This window comes from Oryctolagus cuniculus, chromosome 4 (assembly GCF_051225735.1).
Source record: "Oryctolagus cuniculus isolate XC-2025 breed Fujian yellow rabbit chromosome 4, ASM5122573v1, whole genome shotgun sequence".
Lineage (NCBI taxonomy): Eukaryota > Metazoa > Chordata > Mammalia > Lagomorpha > Leporidae > Oryctolagus > Oryctolagus cuniculus.
The window spans coordinates 133,906,901-133,928,829 of record NC_142870.1 but is presented as its reverse complement, the minus strand read 5'-3'; the positions used below and the strand labels follow the sequence as shown (position 1 = coordinate 133,928,829).

At 38.1% G+C, this 21,929-nt stretch overlaps 1 long non-coding RNA gene across 2 annotated transcripts in view; it reads left to right on the top strand.

Moving 5' to 3' along the window:
* The window catches only part of LOC103350411 (uncharacterized), a 335,035-nt gene that overhangs the window by 298,303 nt on the left and 14,803 nt on the right, over positions 1-21,929 (top strand). The window lies entirely within an intron of this gene.

The window sequence follows — 21,929 nt, the reverse complement described above, 5'->3', positions numbered from 1 at the left end:
AATTTGGGGCATTTTAAAATATTCAATTGAACTGCTCCAACTTGGGTCTTGCCCATATCTTTTTTTCACCAGGGCAGGCAAGGTTACTACTTGGAAACTGGCTAATGTTGTGGTACAGCAGATAAAGCTGCCACATGGGACGTCGTCATCTCACAGGGGCACCACTTAGAATCCCAGCTGCACCACTTCTGATCCAGGTCCCTGCTAATGTGCCTGGGAAAGCAGCAGAAGATGGCCCAAGTCCTTGAGCCCCTGCACCCATATGAGAGACCTTGAAGAAGCTCCTGGCTCCTGGCTTTGGACCAAAGACCAGCCCACTCTGCAGTACTGCCCATTGTGGCCATTTGGGAGTGAACCAGAGGATGGAAGATCTCTCTGTGTGTGTCTCCTTCTCTCTCTGTAAACTGTGACTTTCAAATAAATAAATAAATCTTTAAAAAAATGTGAGGACCCTGCCAGAAGCTTGGACTATTACATTCTGCTCTAGGATTTTATTTTTTACATCTGTCTTCTGGGGTCACTCCACCAACCCCTTGTATCGAAAGATAGTTCTTAATATAGCAAACAATTTTCCTCTGTGAATTATCTTAACAATTATTATAGACCGCAGTTTTAGAAAAAATTTTAGCTATCAACCTCTCAATGTTTTGGGCATTCTGTATGCGTGAACTTACATTCTTTTCCAAATAAAAATATAACGATAATGCCAATATTATGATCATGATGATTGCTGACATTCCAATATATTTGTCTATATTAATTTATTAAGCAGATAATTAACTTGCAACATTTTCATTTTCTCTCTTTTTTTTTTTGACAGGCAGAGTGGACAGTGAGAGAGAGAGAGAGAGAGAAAGGTCTTCCTTTGCCGTTGGTTCACCCTCCAATGGCCTCCATGGCCGGCGCGCTGCGGCCGGCACACCGCGCTGATCCGATGGCAGGAGCCAGGTACTTATCCTGGTCTCCCATGGGGTGCAGGGCCCAAGCACTTCGGCCATCCTCCACTGCACTCCCGGGCCACAGCAGAGAGCTGACCTGGAAGAGGGGCAACCGGAACAGAATCCGGCGCCCCGACCGGGACTAGCACCCAGTGTGCCGGCGCCGCAGGTGGAGGATTAGCCTAGTGAGCCGTGGCGCTGGCCCATTTTCTCTTTCTTTGTTCTTCATCTTTTAAAAAATTTAATTGAAATGCAGAGATACAGAGATGGAGAAAGAGAGAGATCTATCTTCCATCCAGTGGTTCACCTCCCAAATGGCTGCAATAGCTGGGGCTGGGCCAGGCTGAAGCCAGGACCCAAGAGTTTATTTTGGGTCTCCCATGTATGTGCAGAGGCCCAAGGACTTGGACCATTTTCTGCAGTTCTCTCAGGTGCACTAGCAGGAAGCTGGATGGGAAGTGGATCAGTCAGGACTTGAACTTGTGCCCATATGGGATGCCAGCATTGCCGGCAGAGGCTAACCACAGTGACAGTTTCTAACTTATAACATTTTCACAGCTGCCCTATGAGTTATTTCTTATCATCTCTACTGTGCACATGGGAAAATTGATGCATAAAGTGTTTAAATATCTTGCCTATTTAACTGTTGAAGAATAAAGCTGAGATTTGCATGCTGGTATTCTTACCTTAGCCTGTTAACATTTGTTTTTTTTTTAAAAAAAAACACTTTATTTAGTATATTTGTAGTTAATCTTTACTTTTTTTTTTTTTTGAGAGGAAGCAAGCAGGAGAGAGAGCAAGTGAGTGAGTGTGGGTGCTCATTCACTAGTTCACTCTCCACATGCCTGCCCAATAGCTCAAGACTGATCCAGGGTTCGGCTGGTTGTGACCAAATTTAAGGTCCAATGGGGCCATGCACAGTGGCACAATAAGTTAATCCTCTGCCTGCAGCGCTGGCATCCCATATGGGGAGCTGGTTCTAGTCCTGGCTGCTCCTCTTCCAATCTGGCTCCCTTCTATGACCTGCAAAAGCAGTGGAAGATGGTCCAAGTGTTTGGGCCCCTACACCTTGTGGGAGATCCAGAAGAAGCTCCTGGCTCCTAGCTTCAGATTGGCACAGCTCTGGCTATTGCGGCCATTTGGGAAGTAAACCAGCAGATAGAAATCCTTTTCCTTGTCTCTCTCTCTCTCACTGTAACTCTACCTCTCAAAAAAAAAAAAAAAAAAAAAAAAAAAGAGCCAAAACTCAATCCAGGTTTCCCACATGGATGGCAGGAAGCCAATTATTTGAGAGTCAATACTGTTGCCTCTCAGAGTCTGCATTAGCAGGAAACTAGACTGAGGATAAGGAGCCAGGTATATAATCTAGGTACACCCATATGAGATGACGGTTTCTCAAGGGGCATCTTGAGCACAGAGAATTATAGAGAAAGAGAGGAAGAGAGGGAGAATCGGGGCGGGGGGGTGGGGGCTGAAAGAGAGAGAAGGACATCCATATCTCAAAGTTCCTATTGGTTTCTTATCCAACTTTCAAAAAATTTCCCATATGCTTTTGTTTTGTCTTTCCATTCTTGATTTTGATATATCATATTTTACCCCTACTTTGAGGTCTCTGAAACAGATACCAAATCTCAAAAGCTCCAAATACTGCTTATTAGTGTAGTACTTAAATGTAACAAGCCTTAGTTAGTGGCATTCTTTGAGTATCTTATGGAAATGTTTCATCAGCCAATTTTATATGTTTTCTTTCTTATATTTTTTTAAAAAATTATTTACTTGAAAGCCAGAATTATAGAGAAAGAGAGGAAGAGAGGGAGAATGGGGGGGGGGACAGAAAGAGAGAGAGAGAGAGAGAGAGAGGGGACTCTCCCAACTGCTGGTTCATTCTCCAAATGGCCATAACAGCCAGGGCTGGGTCATGCAGGAGCCAAGAGCCAGGAACTTCATCTGAGTCTCCCACGAGGTTGCAGGGGCCAACTTCCGCTTTCCCAGATGCATTAGCAGGGAGCTGTATCAGAAGTGGAGCAACCAGAACATGAATGAACAGCACCCATATGGGATGCCATTGCTGCAGGTGGCAGCTTAACCCTTCACACCACAGTGCAAGCCCGTGTTTCTTTCTTTAAGAAGTTATCTTGTCTTCTCATGTTGTGCCATTATTTTTGTTTAATACATTTCAAAAATTTAAGACATTGACAAATAGGAAAGACAATTTGAAAATACAAAATATAGAGAGCCAGAGCTGTGCTGCAGCAGGTTAAAACCACGGCCTGCAATGCCTGCATCCCATGTGAACACCAGATCAAATACTGGCAGCTCCACTTCCTATCCAGCTCCCTGCTAAAGCACCTGGGAAAGCAGCAGAGGATAGACAAAATACTTGGGTCCCTGCGCTCACGTGGAAGACCCAGAAAGAAGCTCCTGGCTCCAGCTTCAGCTTGGCCTAGCCCCTATCATTGCCACCATTTAGGGAGTGAACCAGCAGATGGAAGATCTCTCTCTCTCTCTCTCTCTCTCTGTCTCTTCTTCTCTCTTTAAATTTCTTCATTTCAAATAAATGAATAAATCTTTAACAAAAAACTTTAAAAAATATTATGTATTAAACTCTTAAAATTGTTTATCCTAAGAAATCCTGCACTTAACCAAATATTGAAATTTTTCAGCCAGTGGAGAAAAAGGAATTAAGAAATTGAGAGCTTCAGACCTAAGAAGGTTATATTTCCTACATGATTTTAAATATTAAAATAGTTTTTATTGCTTAAAGCTAAGATAATGAGTCAGAAAATCAAATCTAGTAACACTAATTGAATCTGGAGTTGACCCAATTCAGTAGGTTTGTAGACCATCAAAACAGACAGCTGCATAGTTCACAACTGTCAACAGGAGACCACAAAGGCAGTGCCATGAAGATACCCACTACCATAAAACGGATGCTTGTTCTTACACTGCAGCAAGCAGCCTTTTTTAAAAAATACTGATTGCTATTATGTTATAATCAATTGTAGTCCATATTGTATTTCTTAATTAATTGACATAACATTTTCAAAAAGCAGTAACTGAGTAGTGTTGATTTTTCAGTGGTGTAATAGAACTGTTTGTACTAGCTTGCAAGAACTTGTGATTGCTATATTTTCAAAAAAAATTTAGAACCAGTTATTAAATATAGCCATTATTAAAAATTAAATGTTATAAATTTTCAAATAAGCTGTTTAATTTTATGTGTTAACATGGCTAAATATAGATGCCCAGAAAGGTAGTGAACATTATCTCTGGGTGTATCTGGGAGAGTGTTTCTGGAAGTGATTAGCACTTGAATCAGTAGACTGTGTGAAAAAAGATCTGCTTTCACCAAAGTGAAAGACATCATCTAGTTCATTGAGGGCTCCAAAGGAACAAATAGGCAAGAGAAAGATGAATTCTCTATCTTTCTAGACCTAGGACATCCATCTTCCCTTTCCCTCAGATATTGGAGCTCTGTGTTTCCAGGCCTCTGGACTCTAGGATTTAACCCCAGTACCTCCCTGTTTCTGTAGCTGTAACAGAATACAAGGGACTGGGTATTTCATTAAAAAAATAATTTCCTCACAAATCTGGAGGCTGGGAGTCCAAGTTCAAGGCAAAGGTATCAGGCAAGGGTCTTTTGGCCACATCCTCACATAGCAAGAGGTGGAAGAATAAGAGGCCAAAAGAAACACAGCCTCAAGGTCCTCTTTAGAAAGACGTTAATCCACTCATACTCCTGAGGTCACCTCCCATGAGGCTTCACCTCTTTAACAGTGTTGCTCTGAGGATTATGAAATGTTATGGGTTGCGTTCAAGTCATAGCATAACTTTTCCTGCAATCACCAATTGCCAGGTCTCCCACCTGTGACGGAATTATATCACCAGCTCCCCCTGTCCCTCAGCTTATAGATCATAAACTCCCTAATCTCGTAAACTAATGGTAAGCCACCTCATGTATCTCTAGATAAACTACTTCTCTGGAGGACTCTGACTGATACAATAATCAATATTAAAGGTGCAGCGCTTCCTGATTAGTAATTAAACTACAATTATTTTTGTTCTTGAGGTTACTTACATCTATTGTACCTATATTGTTGAACAACTACACAAGTGTGATGATGTGCAACAGCTTGCCTCTTCTCAACTTTGCATTTGATGCCAGGTTTCATACTGCTAACTTGAAATTGACTACAGTAGGCTACCATAGAAATTGATGAACCATACAATCTTCCTACCATTGTCTTACTCAGCACCACGTAGAACCAGTTTTTTAAACATTAACCAGCATATCACTGACTTACTGAAATTTTGACTTAAATTTGAAATTAATATTTTCAATATTCATCATAAACGTCAACATGTTAGATGGACTTTATGGTCAAGGACTTATTGTCTTTGATCAGAAACAATAATTAGAAATAATTGATAAATTTAATGTTTATTTCATTCAACTAATGGGTATCCAGTGTTGCTAAGCTCAGTGAGATTGTCTAAAGCAAGGAGTCCATTGGAAACAGCTTTATAAAATTTTCAGTTGAATTGCAATATACTTTTTAAAGATATTGTTGATAACTTACATAACTCAGTTTGGAGGATCAAATGAATTTGGAGAATTTCTTTCATATTCAAATACTGCATTGATTTTGCTTTTTCTCAGCTGTTGGACCACATTGTCCAATATAAGTGGTGAATCTTGTAGTTGATGGTCTCCACCTTTATTTTGTTAGGAATCTCAGAGACAAATTATGCTTCCCTTTTTAACAATTTTACAAAATCTTCCGAGCAACCTGAGCACTGGCTTTGTTTTATTATTCTGTCTTTATATTCTATTAAAGATATATATTTTATCTATTTGTGGTGGATATTTATGGAACTTTCTGATCAATATTTCTTATCTGGGACTTCTCTCTTCTCCACACCTTCATGGATCTACTTAACCAGACGCTTGGCCATAAGTGATTGGGTCTTGACTTGGGCTGAATGAGACTCTTTTCTTTGAACTGGACTTGGGCAGAAAGAGGCAAGTCAATCTCTCTTCAGGGATCTCTAAAAAAATTAAAACCTAGTGCACTTCATGACCCCTCTGGACCAAGAACAAAGGAAGTTGGTCAATGCTGAGAAAGCAGCATGGAACAGATGTTGGGCAAGAGCCCAGCGGAGAAACACTTGGGGAATGTGCTGACTATATTAGATTCCATATCCAATTGATCCTGAGGCAAAGCTGCATTACTGTCCTTGGATTCTCTGAGAAGCCCTCAAATCCTAATACTAAATTTTTTTAGTTTGTTACTTCTAAAAGTTTTCTGCTTCTTGCAAGCAAAAGATTCCTGACAAACAATAAATTTTATTCTGTTATGCATGCTTCTGTTAGATAATTATCTGTTGATAATGAGGTAGATGTAAATAAATAAAATCTATATAATCAGTGCTATATTGTTTTAATATTTTATATTAACAAACTTCCTAGTGACATTAAGACAAATGCCTTATGAAGACAAACCTAGGTGCTTCTTAATGAAATACATGAAAATTATCTGTTTTGCCAGGTATAATGGAGAAGAAAACAATTCAGCAATTTTGTTTTGTGGCTCAAAATTTCGCCACTTCTACCACCCTTTCTCTCGTGATTATTACTGCTCTTTCTTTTCTTCTTCCTTCTAGTTTCCTTGATTTTTCTTCTCATTTGTCATTATAATTAATTTTGAGCATAACCCGTTATCATTCATGTTTCATTCCTCTCCATATTTTATTATATGGTCTGTGTTCTGACCTGACATGTTCATCTTTTATTGCTGCTGTAACAAATTGCTGCAAACTTAATGCATTAAAATAACAGAATTTAGTATTTTCTGTATGTCAGAAATCTGTTATGGATCCTACAAGACTAAAATCAAAGTGTTGGCAGGGAAAACCTTTTCATGCCACTTGTTCATAAAATTCAGTTCATTGTGGGGCCGGTGCGGTGGCGCACTAGGTTAATCCTCCACCTGTGGCGCCGGCATCCCATATGGGCACCGGGTTCTAGCCACGGATGTTCCTCTTCCAGTCCTGCTGTGGCCCGGGCAGGCAGTGGAGGATGGCCCAAGTACTTGGATGTCTGCACCTGTGTGGGAGACCAGGAAAGAAGCTCCTGGCTCCTGGCTCCTGGCTCCTGGCTCCTGGCTTTGGATCGGCGTAGCTCTGGCCGTGGCTGCGATTTGGAGAGTAAACCAATGGAAGGAAGACCTTTCTCTCTCTCCCTCTCTCTCTCTCTCTCTCACTGTCATTTGTCTACCTGTCAAATAAATAAATAAAAATCTTTTAAAAAAAATTCAGTTCATTGTGAGTATAGGACCTGCCAGTTGTCATCAGAGGAGTGTTCCCAGTCTCCAGATCATCCACATTCGTTGGTTTGTGGCCTCCATCCTCCATCTTCAAAGCAAGCAATAGCAAATCAAATTCTTATGCTACATCTCTCTGACCAATTCTCTTGCCATCCTCTTTAGTGAGAAGGACTCATTAATTTGATTAAGACCACCTGGAATTGTCTCCTATCAATCAAGGTCTTTTTTCATTTTAATCATATCAGTAAAGTAACATATCCACAAGTTCCAGCTGTTTGGGCATGATTATATTTGGGGAGCCATTATTCTGCCACAATTGCCATGATTCAACCATCTCATTCCTTTGGATCACAATTTGGATTTATTTTAGACATCGCGTATGAGACTCTCATTATAACCCTTTGACATAATGCATCATTTTGCCTAACTGAGATGATATTAGCAGTGTTATACTTCCTTTATTTGCCCTTTCTTCTGTATTTCCAGCGATGGTATTGGCAATAAAATCTACTCATTTATCCAGCATCAAGATTATCCTTGACTTCACCCTCACCACCATTTTCTACTTTGAAAATTACTAAGTCCTTTTGATTTTGAGCCCACTATCTTTTCTTTTTTTTTTTTTAACTTTTATTTAATGAATATAAATTTCCAAAGTACGATTTATGGATTACAATGGCTTCCCCCACATACCGTCCCTCCCACCCACTACCCTCCCCTTTCCCACTCCCTCTCCCCTTCCATTCACATCAAGATTCATTTTCGATTCTCTTAATATACAGAAGATCAGCTTAGTATACATTAAGTAAGGATTTCAACAGTTTGCTCACACAAAAACAAAAAGTGAAAAATAATAGATGATTTTTTTTAAATGATGATGAAATCAGATCAGACCTATTGTCATGTTTAATCCCAGTGAGAGTCAAGTTGGGAGTTGACAATTTTTTTTTTTTTTTTTTTTTTTTTTTACAGAGGATCAGTTTAGTATACATTAGGTAAAGATTTCAACAGTTTGCACCCCCATAAAAAAACAAAGTGAAATATATTGTTTGAGTACTCGTTATAGCATTAAATCTCAATACACAGCACATTAAGGACAGAGATCCTACATGAGGAGTAAGTGCACAGTGACTCCTGTTGTTGACTTTACCAATTGACACTCCTGTCTATGGCATCAGTAGTCTCCCTATGCTCCGGTCATGAGTTTCCAAGGCTATGGAAGCCCTCTGAGTTCTCCGATTCTTATCTTGTTTAGACAAGCTCATAGTCAAAGTGGAGGTTCTCTCCTCCCTTCAGAGAAAGGTACCTCCTTCTTTGAAGACCTGTTCTTTCCACTGGGATCTCACTCGCAGAGATCTTTTGCCAGAGTGTCTTGGCTTTCCATGCCTGAAATACTCTCATGGGCTTTTCAGCCAGATCCGAATTGAGCCCACTATCTTTTCAAATCTGATTCTTTCCCTTCATGCTCCCTCTCCTAGTTGATACACATTATTACCCCTCCAAACCCTTACAGAGTTGTAATCATTCTCTAAGTTTATATTTATTTCCTTCTTGTTCCCCAGTACATTCTCAAATATTTTTCTTTCATCAACTTTGATCACATGTCTCCCTTCTTACACAGTTTGGTTGCTTTGTCTCAGCCATGAAAATTATCAACCATCTGGCTTCTATCTATCTGTTCATCTTTATCTTCCTTGTTTTCTTTCTCGTAGCTTTATATATCTCATATACTTTATAAGTTTCTCTTTTCAGCATTTCTCTTCCTATAGCAGGTGTTTTAGTTTTTGCTTTTACCATCTTTTACTCCTCTTGGATTTTACCTTCTTAATATGATCACTCAATTTCTTTCATCCTTATATACCAAAGAGCCCGCCATTGTGCTTTATGCATAGAAGAAATAGAACACTGATGACTGAATGGACCTATACAAGTAGCAAGATCTAAAAAAGTTTATAGAATACATATTTCAAATCCAGATTCTTAGCTACTTAATTAATCACTGCTAACCAGGAAAATAAAAAAGAAACCAAAAGTTTAGTTTTTCCTAACACTGGAAGTTTAGCAATTGGAAAGGAGTACCTAGTTTTTGGATAGAGTTTATGCGCAAATGATGTCAGGGCTCCTGAAAATTTTTAAAGTACTGAACAAATAAATAACTACTAGTGCAAAGTTTATATATTCATGGAAACCCTTTTGGTAAGCTAGTTTCAAGATCATTTTTTAATGCTTTTTCATTGTATCCATTGCAATTAAATGACTTCATACATGTAATTATGTGGCATAGCCATCCAGACAATATATTATGGAACTGTGTAAAACAAGTCATCCAGATTTGTACTTCTTCAGGGCTCTGTTAGAACTTAATCTGTTTCTGGCCACCCACCGAGCTGGCCTGGAAGAAGCTGCCTTTTGATCTCTTTTATGAAATGACCTTTGAGGGCAAAAATAGATGAGAATAAACCTTAAAAGGTTTGTTATAAATATTCTGTTTGGCATTATGTATCTTTCCAAAATGCCAGAATAAAGCACTTCAACTAAAAAGGGTCACTTTAATGTCTTGGACAAATAGGGCTAAGTCCGCAGTCTTGCGCCCTTTGGACCGCGCTAGTCAACAAATCTGCCTCCCAGACCCAGGGAATTTCCTTATCCTGAGGCTAGGGGGCAAATGAGGAAGAAGAAACTTCCAAGCTTAGAGTCCTGGAACTGGCCTTTTATTATTTTGGCATCCCTTCTGCCCTCTAATCCTCAGTCTTTGCAGTCTGTGTAACCAGCCAATGCTCCCATCTGTCATCAGGAGCAACATATGTACTCAGAAGGGAGAAAGAGTTCATATTAATGATGCCAACTTGCTCTGTCCTCCTTTAATCAGAGAAGGCTTAGTTAAAGCCTGTGTCAAGGCTGCAGGTGAATACAGCTCATGTTTCCAAGTGCAGTGGGTTCCAAGACTATTAGAGCAATATATATATATATACACATATATATATATTTTATATACATATAATGTTACATTAAGATTAAATATAACAGTGGTTGCTGTTAAACTCTGAAAATTTCTTTGAAAAAAAATGATCAAAGGAAGAATGAGTCCTCTTACAGCATTTAAGTCTTTTTTCAACACTTTAAGATTCTGAATTAGATTAGGCAGCTCACTCTCCTTCTCTGATTTACTCATTCATCAAACACTTACTTATAGATCACTCTGTGAGAGGTCCTAATTGATAGAAGTAGAACAACAGCCTAAAACACTCCATGTTCATGGGCTTATTTATGCTTTATATTCTCACTGTTAACAGTCTCAAGCTATCTACAATCTTTACCATGCACAGCTGCTGGATTTTCTTCATGCACATGTTTTTCATCTTTAACATCTCCTAGAACTGGCTTCTGCCTTAGTTTATTTTTAACCAAACCACCACCTGGTTTTGTTATGGCAGGGCTTGCCATAGGCTCTCTCAGTACCATCTCAGAGAAAATGACTTTCCTAATGGCTTTGTAGAAATGATCAGGTGGAATTTCAACAATAATAGTAAACCCCGGTGTAATGGAAGAGTCCAAAGTAATTGTACTGATGTGTTCATGTTGGGGTGGAGAAAGCTTTGGCAGGTAGAAAGTTGACATGATTTTAAAAGGAAAAAGGAGACCAAAAGGGTTTGAAATCACAGAGTTCAACAAGGAAATTGTTTTTCCCATGTGGGCATAGAACAAATTAATCATTCAGAACATATGAAAGACATAGAAAGAAAAGTTCTAAAGCAAACTTAGATTTAATGAAATAATAAAGAAAAATCTGGTATATATCCTAAGAAAAGATAATAGCAACTCCAAGGAAAGTATCAGCTCCCCCTCATCCCACTACTTCCCTAACCTTATTTATACCAAGGCAGATGGTTTTATGATTGAAAGACAGCACACTGATTATACTGAAGAAGCACTAAAGTAGAGAGAAAATGTGAGGAACACCAGAAAATAAAACCATATGAGTTCAAGTGAAGCATATTTGGAGAAAGCCTATATAAAATTTACTTCATGCTTTAACTTTTATTTAACTTTTAAACTTATTATTTCAGAATGGTTTTAAATTTACAAAACAAGAATTGTGAAATCGTACAAAGGGTTTCCAGCTTCCCTTATTGTTAACATCTTACATTAACATAACACATTTTTCATAATTAGTGAACCAACAACAGCTTCTCCTATTTTTTATCCAAATTCCCTCTATACCTCTTAATTCTTGCAGGCTCTAGTAATCAATATTCTGTGTTCAGATTGAGTTGTTTTATTTTTAGCTCCCACATAGGAGAGACAATATGTGACATTTGCCTTTCTGTGACTGGCTTCTTTTATTTAACATGATGTCTCCAGTTCCATGCATTTGGCTGCCAAAATATAATTTTATTCTTGAATAGTATTCTATTATGTATATTACTAAATTTTCTTTATCCTTTCAAGTAATGATGAACATCTTGGTTGATTCCATATCTTGGTTATTATGAACAGTGTTACAATAAACATGATGGAGCAGGTGTGTTTTGGGTATAGCTAAAGCAATTCTGAGCAAACAGGGAAACAAGAAAAAATCAAGCAGGAGGTATCACCATACCTAATTTCAGAGCATACTACAAATGTATAGTAATTAATACAGCATGGTACGGGCATGAGAATCTACACATAAATCAATGGAACAGAGTAGAGAGCCCAGACATTTATCCATGCATATTTAGCCAACTGATTTTTGATAAAGGTGCCAAGAACATGTATTGGAGGAAGAGAATCTTTTCAGTAAATTGTACTTATAAACTGAACATACATATGTAGAAGAAAGAAAATAGATCCTTACCTCTCACCATATGCAAAAATCACCTCAAGATGTATCAAAGACATAAATGTTAAGAAGTGAGACTGTGAAATTGCTAAAAAGAAAAACAAAAACAGGGGAAACACTTCAAGACATTGGTATAGGATTTTTTAAATTTAATTTTAATTAATTTTTTTAAATTTAATTTTTTAATTGGTGTAATTTTTTTAATAAAACCTCAAAAGCTCAGGCAACAAAAACAAAACTAGAAAAATGGAATTATATCAAACTCAGAAGCTTCTGTACAGAAAAGAAATGCTCAATACAGTGAAAAGATATCTAAGAGAATGGAGGAAAATATTTACAAGATACTTAAGGGATGTCTATCTAGAATACATCAGCAATTCAAGAAAGTCAACAATAAAAACAGTCAATCCAGTTAAGATATGTGCAGAGCTGCTGAACAGACAGTTCGCAAAAGAAGGAATACATAGGACTGGTGCTGTGGTGTAGCAGTAAAGCCTCCGCCTGCAGTGCCAGCATCCCATATGGGTGCTGGTTCAAGTCCCGGCTGCTCCCTTCTGATCCAGATCTCTGCTATGATCTGGGAAAGCAGTGGAAGATGGCCCAAGTCCTTGGGTCCCTGTACGTGCATGGGAAGACCTAGAGGAAGCTCCTGGCTTCAGATCAGCGCAGCTCCAGCCGTTGCAGCCAACCAGGGAGTGAACCAGCTGATGGAAGACCTCTCTCTCTCTGCCTCTCCTCTCTCTGTGTAACTCTGACTTTCAAATAAATAAAAAAGGGGGAATACAAACATCCAACAGATATATGAAGAAATGTTCAATATCATTAGCCATCAAGGGAATGGAAATCCAACTATTATTTTATAAATTATTTATTTACTTGACAGAGAGAGAAAGAGAGACAGAGAGACAGGCAGCTCTTATCTACTGGTCCACTCTCCAAATGCTTGCAACAGCAGAGACTGGGACAGGCTAAAGCTAGGAGCCTGGAAGTCAACCCAATTCTCCCATTTGGTGGCAGGGGCTCAATACTTCAGTCATCACCTGTTGCCTCCCAGGATGTACATTGCCAGGAAGATGGAGTCAAGAGTGGAGCAGGGACTCAAATCCTGGCACTCAGATAGTGACTGTAGGCATCCCTACCTTCATCTTAACTGCTGTACTGAATGCCTGACCCCATGCTTTTATCTTAATGAATAAATGACATTTAACTAACGTCTGAAAGATTACAGTTTATTGAATGTATTAAATATATAAAACAGGTTGCAAGTTCAAATCTGTAATAACATTTAAAATTCTGAGAAAATGAGGATATAATTATAATTTTTAACTCTAATTGCCTAAATGTCAACATAAGTCTATTTTAACAGAATTTACCTATTATTTATTGAATATCTAAGAAATGTCAGTTACCTTCATATTCACATGATTTATAGTGATGATCTATGATATTGCTATTCTAATTTTGCACATATTTACATAAAATATTTATACCAAAATATATTCAAAATTTATACCACTTATAAAAGTTAAAAAGCTTTACTACTTTGAGAGAGAAAGATATTCCATCCACTAGCTCATTCCCCAAATGGTCTCAATGGTGAAGCTGGACCAGGTGGAATAGAGGAGACAAGAGCTCCATCCAGGTCTCTCATGTGGGTGGCAAGGGCCCAAGTACCTGAGCCATCCTTCCTTGCCTTCCCAGGCACATCAGCAGGGAGCTGGATGGGAAGCGAAGCAACTGGGACTCTAACTGCTGCTGGTGCTGTGATATGAGATGCTGGCATTTCATGTGGCAGTTTAGGATGTTTCACCAAAATGCTAGCTCCGAAATTTGTATTCTTAACTAGTGGAGAGGGTGAGTGCTTTTCAGATAGTTATTGGCCCATTATGTTTCTTCTTTTGTACAGTTCTTCAACCTATGCCCCCCCCCCTTTTTAACTCAAGTGTTTGTCTAGTTTTTGTTGATCTGCATGAATCTGTAAATCAACAATTTAGTTTCTCTCATGTATTTCAAATGTCTTCCCCCAGTTCAGCATACAAAACCTAATTTTGAAAACATTGCATTTCATTGAATAAAATAAATCCAACCACAGGAAAAGTCTTTAGTTTTTACTTTAAGTTCAGTTTAAAGGAAAAATATTGGGTCAACAGTTGCTGCATTCTGTTTAAAAATAGATTTCTATAACAATTTTAGTTTATCATTTTGAAGATGCATTACCACTTAAAGATGTTTAAAGCACAATATTACCTTAATTACTTATAAGATTATTAAACAATATTAGTTATTTTAGAATAATTACAGAAACAAGAAGTATAACCAAGATGACTGGAATTTAACCTTTGAACGAGGAAATTTAGAACCTCATATTGTGACTTTCTGATTTTGGATACAGAAAGATCCTTAGAGATCTACCCACAGGTAGAAATTGCTACTAGTAGTCTTTTTCCCATGACGCCCATAATGCATATTAATGAGAACATTGACATCTGTGTGGTTCCTGTGCAAGATTTTATTTTCCTTCTTTCAATGCGCTGATTCTTTCCACTCTGTTTTTATTTGCTGACAGTAGAAAATATGTCTACAGTTCATTCACATAATGAATGGGGTGGGAAATTAATTCTATGGGGACTAAGATTGTTTGGTTTGTCATGAGACAGACTCGACATTTACAGCTTTTTCCCTTTTGTGCTATTGCAGTACATTGTTAAAAGATTGTGCCATAAATCCGAAAGCATGTTTTGCAAAGTTCATATCTGCATTTGCTACCTTTAATATTAATAGGAGTGTATCTTTAAAGTGAGTAAATTGAGAAAGTGGCTGAAACTATAGTTTATAAAAGAAGATTAGTGGGTTTAATATGCACTGGAGAGTAAAAGAAAAATCTTATTACTGTATGGAGAAATTACCTCATAAAGAAGCTAATACAGCAGGCTGGGGAGTAATTTTTAACAAGGTTTTTATGATGCACAAGTGTAGGCAAGTTAATGAACTTATCTTTCTAGTTATTTTCAGATTGTAACGATGCTCTTCTTTTCTAGTTCTTGTGCTTTAAAAAGTAAAATACATTTAATCACCTACAATAAAATTAATTCATTACTTTAATAAATCAAGTACAATCTTATACTGTACACTTAAATGTTGTTGCAATAATGCTAGAAACCAGATCAGGTGCTAATGTTTAGTATGGATCAGAGCAAAAGGTAACCATGGAGTTTATTTATTATTTAAATTAAAATGTCTCATTTTGACAGTGCACAGTCATTTTGGGAAGAGTTGACTCCCTTTTCAGCCATTGGATGCAGGAAATAGAGACAAAAGAATGAGAAAATACTTTGTTTTTATCATCATACACCTTGCAGCATGGCCATCTAGTCTCTGAAATTCACCCAGAAAGATTCTGAAGAATTGTAAATTTTTCAGAAAATAACTCGGGGGAATGTGGTCAACCCAGGATGCCCATCTGCCAGCACCTTACATGGAATGGTGAGGGGTTATTTAGGACGATCGTGTCTGCATTTTTCTGATGAAAGAGAAAATACAAATTGATGAATCCTCATACTGATTGCTGAGATGCTTGCTATGCTAGAAATATGAGGAATTTGTTTTAAAAAGGTGAAAGATATTTTAAGTGGACAAATATATGATATGAAAGTAACTCCATTTACATTATCTCCTCTAAGTCATATTTAAGATAACAGATTCTTCAGCATCACTCCAAGTTATGATAGGTAAGATACAAACACATGCACATGTACATCCACACACATGGACACACACAGAACACCTTATTTTAATTTTTAACCTTTTGTAACATTGGAATACCAAATAACTTGAGTAAGGATGAGCAGTAGGGACTGGTATTGAAGCACAGCTTGAAACATTAGCACCCCATATTGGAACACCTGTTGAAGTCCCAGTTGCTCCACTTCTGATCCAGCTTCTTGCTAATGTGTCTGGGAGGCAGTGGATGTTGACTCACATACTTGGGCCCCTGACGTTCATATATGAGATCTCGTCTGAATTTCTGGCTTCAACCTGGCCTAGACTTCACTGTTGTGGCAATTGGGGGAGTGAACCAGCAGATGGATGATTTCTCTCCCTCTCCTCTTTCTCTCTGTTGTTCTGCCTTTAAAATAAATAAACCTTAAAAATAATTATCTGTATAAAATTCTATGTAAATGCCACCTTACAACCAATGTTGCATTTAGATTAACCTGTGAGGTAGGTGCCCACTATCTCCTGATTTTATCAACCTAATATCACAGCCTTTCATAGCACCATTTAGGGTCCTTGCATTGTACTACAGTCCAATGCTTGTTGCTAGGCTCCATTGTTGGAGAGTCTGTCCTGAGCATCACTCTGGTTGCTGGACATGTCTCACCTCTCTTTCTTCTCTACTTTTCTCCAAATTAAGACTTTTCTAGGTTGTGCTATTTCCTTGACAACTTCTCTGCATAATCACAATGTGTCATATTGAGATTAAATAGCTCACAGTAAAGTGCTAACCAGCAGGGACTAGCATTGTAGTAGCGCAGGTTAAGTCTCTTCCTGCAATGCTGGCATCCCATAGGAGCATCGGTTTGAGTTCTTGCTACTCCACTTTCAAACCAGCTCCCTGCTAAAGCACCTGGGAAAGCAGAGGATGGCCCGAATGATTCAATCCCTGCCACTAGATGGAAGACCCAGATGAAGCTCCCAGCTCCTGGTTTCAGCCTGGTCCAGCTTTGGTTGTTTTGACCATTGGAGGAGTGAACCAACGGATGGAAGATCTCTCCTCCCTGCCCCCCATCTCTCCCTCTTTCTCTGCCTTTCAAATGAATAAATCTTAAAAAAAAAAAAAAAGTGCTAACCAGCTCATAGACTGCTGTCTTCCTACATATGCTGTATGATTCTGATCATTATAAATTCAGAAATGGTGGGAGGCTGAGATATGCTATTTAGAGTGCCCTTAAATTATTGCATATAAGAAGCAATCTACTCTGAGTTTCTATGATAGGCTTTGCCAGGTAACTTTAGATAAAAATAAAACATATCTATGTTTGAAAAAATTGCTAGTTTTACATGAAGTAATTTATAGAATACTTGGTCTAATGGAATATAATTGCTAATAGATATTGCATGTGTCTATGTTTGACATAAATGTAGGCAGAGCAAGAATGAACATACCTACTACACTTATATGGATTCACTAAATGTGCTATGCCTATGGATTGTTTTCTAATTTGCAGAAATTAAATTTATTAAATTACATCTAAATAATGGCAATCAAACCAATCCAGTTTTCAAAGGAAATAAACTGATAGAAAGGTAAAATTGTTATTAAATTATTTTTTATGATGAAATAACTGTACCCTGGTATGCCTTTCCATAAGAAGGGGTTTTACATCCAAAGTAATTCTTGGTTGTTGGCAAGAAGTCTTACAATTGCTGCCTAGAATAAATTCTAGAAATAGAACTTTTGTACCAAAATACATTAAAAAATTCAAAGGCTTTTAAAAATCTTTCAGAAAGGATCCTTGAAAAAATTTGACCATCTTAACTTTTCTTCAACAGTATATGAATCCCTTATCTAAAGATAGCACTTTTGGTAAATTGATAGACATAAGTTTCATATCAGAAATAGTACTCGTTAAAACTCAGTATTTCCAAGAAAATGGACCAGAACTTCTGGTGATGAGTTAGAAAAGGAGTGATGATCTTTTTAAGGAATCATTTCATATACTTACAGTACTCCATTGAATTATCCCTTAATACTGGAATAGTTCAAAGTATTCTTTATTTTGTAATGTGACAAAAAAATTCAATGTGATAATTTCAATGTGCTGGTTGTCTAGTAATTAAAAACTTTCTTATCTGTGGCTTATGTTCTGGCTTTGAACTTGATTGATTGTAGGAATTTCATTTTCTCTTATGCTATTTCATAGGACAATGGAGCTATCAGAGGCCCTCAGAAATTTTTTGCTTTTATTTTTCTTGATGGTGGTGCAGTCAATTTAAAAGTTGATCATAAGGACAGCTGGGTGCAAGGACTGTGGTAAGCTGATGTTATCACTAGTGACTGTCTGAAAGAGACCAGATAATTTAGAGGTAGTCCATTTACAATAATTACATTCAGGGCCAAGTTGCATACAGTTGGTTATACATGTGTGTGTAGGCTTTTCCTGGAAATGGGGGTGAAATTATTGCAAATTACAGTGCATACGTGATTGTGTAAATAAAATATCAAATGGAAGTGAGTTTTTTGTTTTTAAATCAACTTATTTATTTGGAACAGTTACAGAAGGAGAGGGAGAGAGAGAGAGAAAAAGAGAGATCTTCCATCCACTGGTTCACTCCCCAGATAACCACAAGGGCTGAGGCTGTCAAGCCAAAGACAGGAGCTAGGAGCTTCTTCTGGTCTTCCACATGGGTGTACAGTAGTACAAACACTTAGGCCATCTTCTGCTGCTTTTCACAGACCATTAGCAGGCAGCTGGACTAGAAGTGGAGCAGGCAGGACTCAATCAGTGCCATATGGGATGATGGTGCCACCACTTTGTAGGCCACCACTTTGCTATGCCACAGTGCTGGCAATGGAAGTACTTCATCTATGATATTTTTCCATTCTTTGGAAATGTGATTTTAGCAGGTTCTGTAATTTCATTGTCTAATTCTGCTTAACGAATATGGCATATCTGCCCCACATTTCTCCAACTCTGCAAAGTGCATATTCTTCTTGAGTCCTTTTTTTTTTTTCAAAGTGTAGTCAGAAGCCCACTGAATACACTGGCTCATGAACGTGTGGTATGTTATATCTTGTTTTTGTTAATGTATTCCACAAGGCCTTGGTCCATTTTATTTAAGTTTCCTCTATCTAGTCTACTTTTCTCTGTTTCTTACTGTTCTTAATATAGCCTTTTTTTTTCAGTTATTTGCCACTGAGGATAGTTAATATAAATGTTTTCCATTCATAAATTTATTTTACAAATAAATAATTATGCTTTCAACATAGTTCAGGCCATCAGAAGGATAGTCCTCCCTAGACCATATGTTATAAATACTTCAACTTTCAATAGAGGTTTTAAAGACAGGATTTGATTGCCAGGACAACAGTCTATTTAAAATGTATTAACTATATAGATTTCAAGTAACATCATACTTTCTCATTTGCTATTGGTTGTTTGTTACTTGGAAAACCTTTTACATGGATAATCAACCACATAAGAATTACAAAGCATTTTTCAAGTGTATGTATTGAAATAGATTTGCCTATAGTGTCTCTGGACAGAAGTCAAATGGAGGCCAAATGTACCCATACACAAAAATATGGACTCCAAACCCTTGACCATGATGCAAACTGGAGCACACCTTCACCTGATAAATGAATGGGCTATGCTAATCTGAATGCTCCTCTGATTCATTATTCGGTCTACCATGTAACACACCTCTTAAAATGCTGAGACTAGGTGTGTTCCCTTTTACCCTTTCTCCAATCCAAGGTTTATTTGTATTAGGAGAACCATTCAGCCAGAGTTGTCAGTCTTCATGGTCACACAGTGAAACAATTTTCCAAGCAGCTTTCAAAACTGCTGAGGAATCTATCAGTGAATATGTGGCTGGGCAAAATCTACCTCCAGCCAGGATGAACTTGCCCAGCTCAAGACTGGCCGCATGAGCATATTGTCTACTGGGTTTGGCATTAATCCCTAGGGGAACCCTGCTCCTTATCTAGTCCTTGTTAGCTATAGTATGATACAAAATGAGTTCTGGTCTAGGAATTAGACAGGACTCAGGGGGCCTTGCCTCTGTCCTGAACTGAAGACAACTCAGTTGACTCTTACATTCTCTACAACAGCTAACTGGAGAATATCTTTATTTTATCTTATCCATAAAGTTGTTGTGGGGAATTAGATAATTGATATAAAAATATTTCAGAAGCTCAGCATTCTTCAACTTTGCATTTTTTTCTATTTACATTTTCATCAATATGCATATATCACATTTTGAAAATAAAAGAATGATCATCACATTCTAGTTTTTACAAACTTGTACCTACTTATGTAATGAATGTGTTTGACAGAACACTTGCTGACAAATCAAAATAACAATTTAATAGTAGCAGAAAAGGCAATTTGGTTTCAAGTATACAAAGAGTAGAACCCTAATACAAGGTGATTTTATTTTTAAAGTTTTGAGAAATAACTTTTTTTTTTTTGACAGGCAGAGTGGACAGTGAGAGAGAGAGACAGAGAGAAAGGTCTTCCTTTTTGCTGTTGGTTCACCCTCGAATGGCCGCCGCAGCCGGCGCACTGCGCTGATCCAATGGCAGGAGCCAGGTGCTTCTCCTGGTCTCCCATGGGGTGCAGGGCCCAAGGTCTTGGGCCATCCTCCACTGCACTCCCTGGCCACAGCAGAGAGCTGGCCTGGAAGAGGGGCAACCGGGACAGAATCCGGCGCCCCGACCGGGACTAGAACCCGGTGTGCTGGCGCCGCAGGCGGAGGATTAGCCTAGTGAGCCGTGGCGCTGGCTGAGAAATAACTTTATGTAATATATGCTTTCTGAATACTAATTACATTCTAAAGAATCCAACATTCTAGTATCAATGTTAGCCGATAGAATAGATTCCTGTTCTATCTCTTCATTCCAGTATTATTTAGGAATCAACTGCAGCAATGAGACAGGAATTGGGGGGCCTAAGAAAGAGCTTAGGGAAAGTCTTCTTTAGAGATGATGAACCCTTTACCAAATAGAATGATGATATCTGGCACTTCTTTAATTCTGGAGCTACTTGTACTGTTTTTTGTTAGGCCTGCAAAAAAGAGAACAAATAGAAAGTAGGAGCTAAATCTTCTAACCCTATAATTAGTTAATCCCCCTCATTAATTAATCTCTAGCCCTCTCAGGCCCTCTCCTGGCCAGCACAGTACGTCTGTTGGTTAAATTGTCCACATGATGGTTTATTTGCATATCTTGCCTTCTTTAAAATTGCTACAGTTCTAAAATCACCTGGCTGTTCCATTTCAAAATAACATCCTCTTGTTAGTACAAGTGTAGATTCTTAAAAATAATTATTGGTTTATCTGCATTTTCTAATAGAAATTACAGGTAAGTCGTGGCCCCTGGAAAGCATCAAGGAAAGAACTTGTCATCCTCTGGCCAAATTTGTTTAAGTGACATATTGGGCACACTTCTAATGATGTGTTAAATTGGTGTTAGGTGACCAGGTCACAAGGTTAGCAGAGGGCAGTATGAGTTCCAGCAGAGTTTTGACTCTCCTGAAGTGGTGATCTCCTTCCTCCCCTCCCAAAGGTGGCCAATAAAGGCTTATGTAATGGACAATGTGGTTGTTTTTATTCTAGAATTTAAAATTTATTATTTTGTTTATTGGCCTATGGTATTATCTTTGTATTCTCCCTTCAATGTTTACTTTGTATTCTGTTCATTTAAACATGTTTATATTTATTTGAAAAGCCAAGATAGAGACAGACACAGATAGAGATCTTTTGTTTGCTGGTTTACTTCCAAAATGACCACAATAGTCAGGGCTGGATCAGGCTGAAACCAGAAGCCTGAACTCAAACCAGGTATCCCATTATGATGGCAGGGCCCAAATTACTTGAAGCATCATCTGCTATTTCCTATTATGTACATTAACAGGGAGCTGGAATTGGGAGTCGAGCTGAGACTTGAACCCTGACACTTTGATATGCTATATGGGCATCCCAAGTAGTGTCTTATCTGCTATGCCGAATGCCTGTCCCAGATTCTGTTCATTTTTGAGTTTAAAATAACCACAGATCTTAATGGCTTTGGAATTATCAATGGAAATTTCCTTTCCTGGGCGCCATTGATTTTTCCCCTCT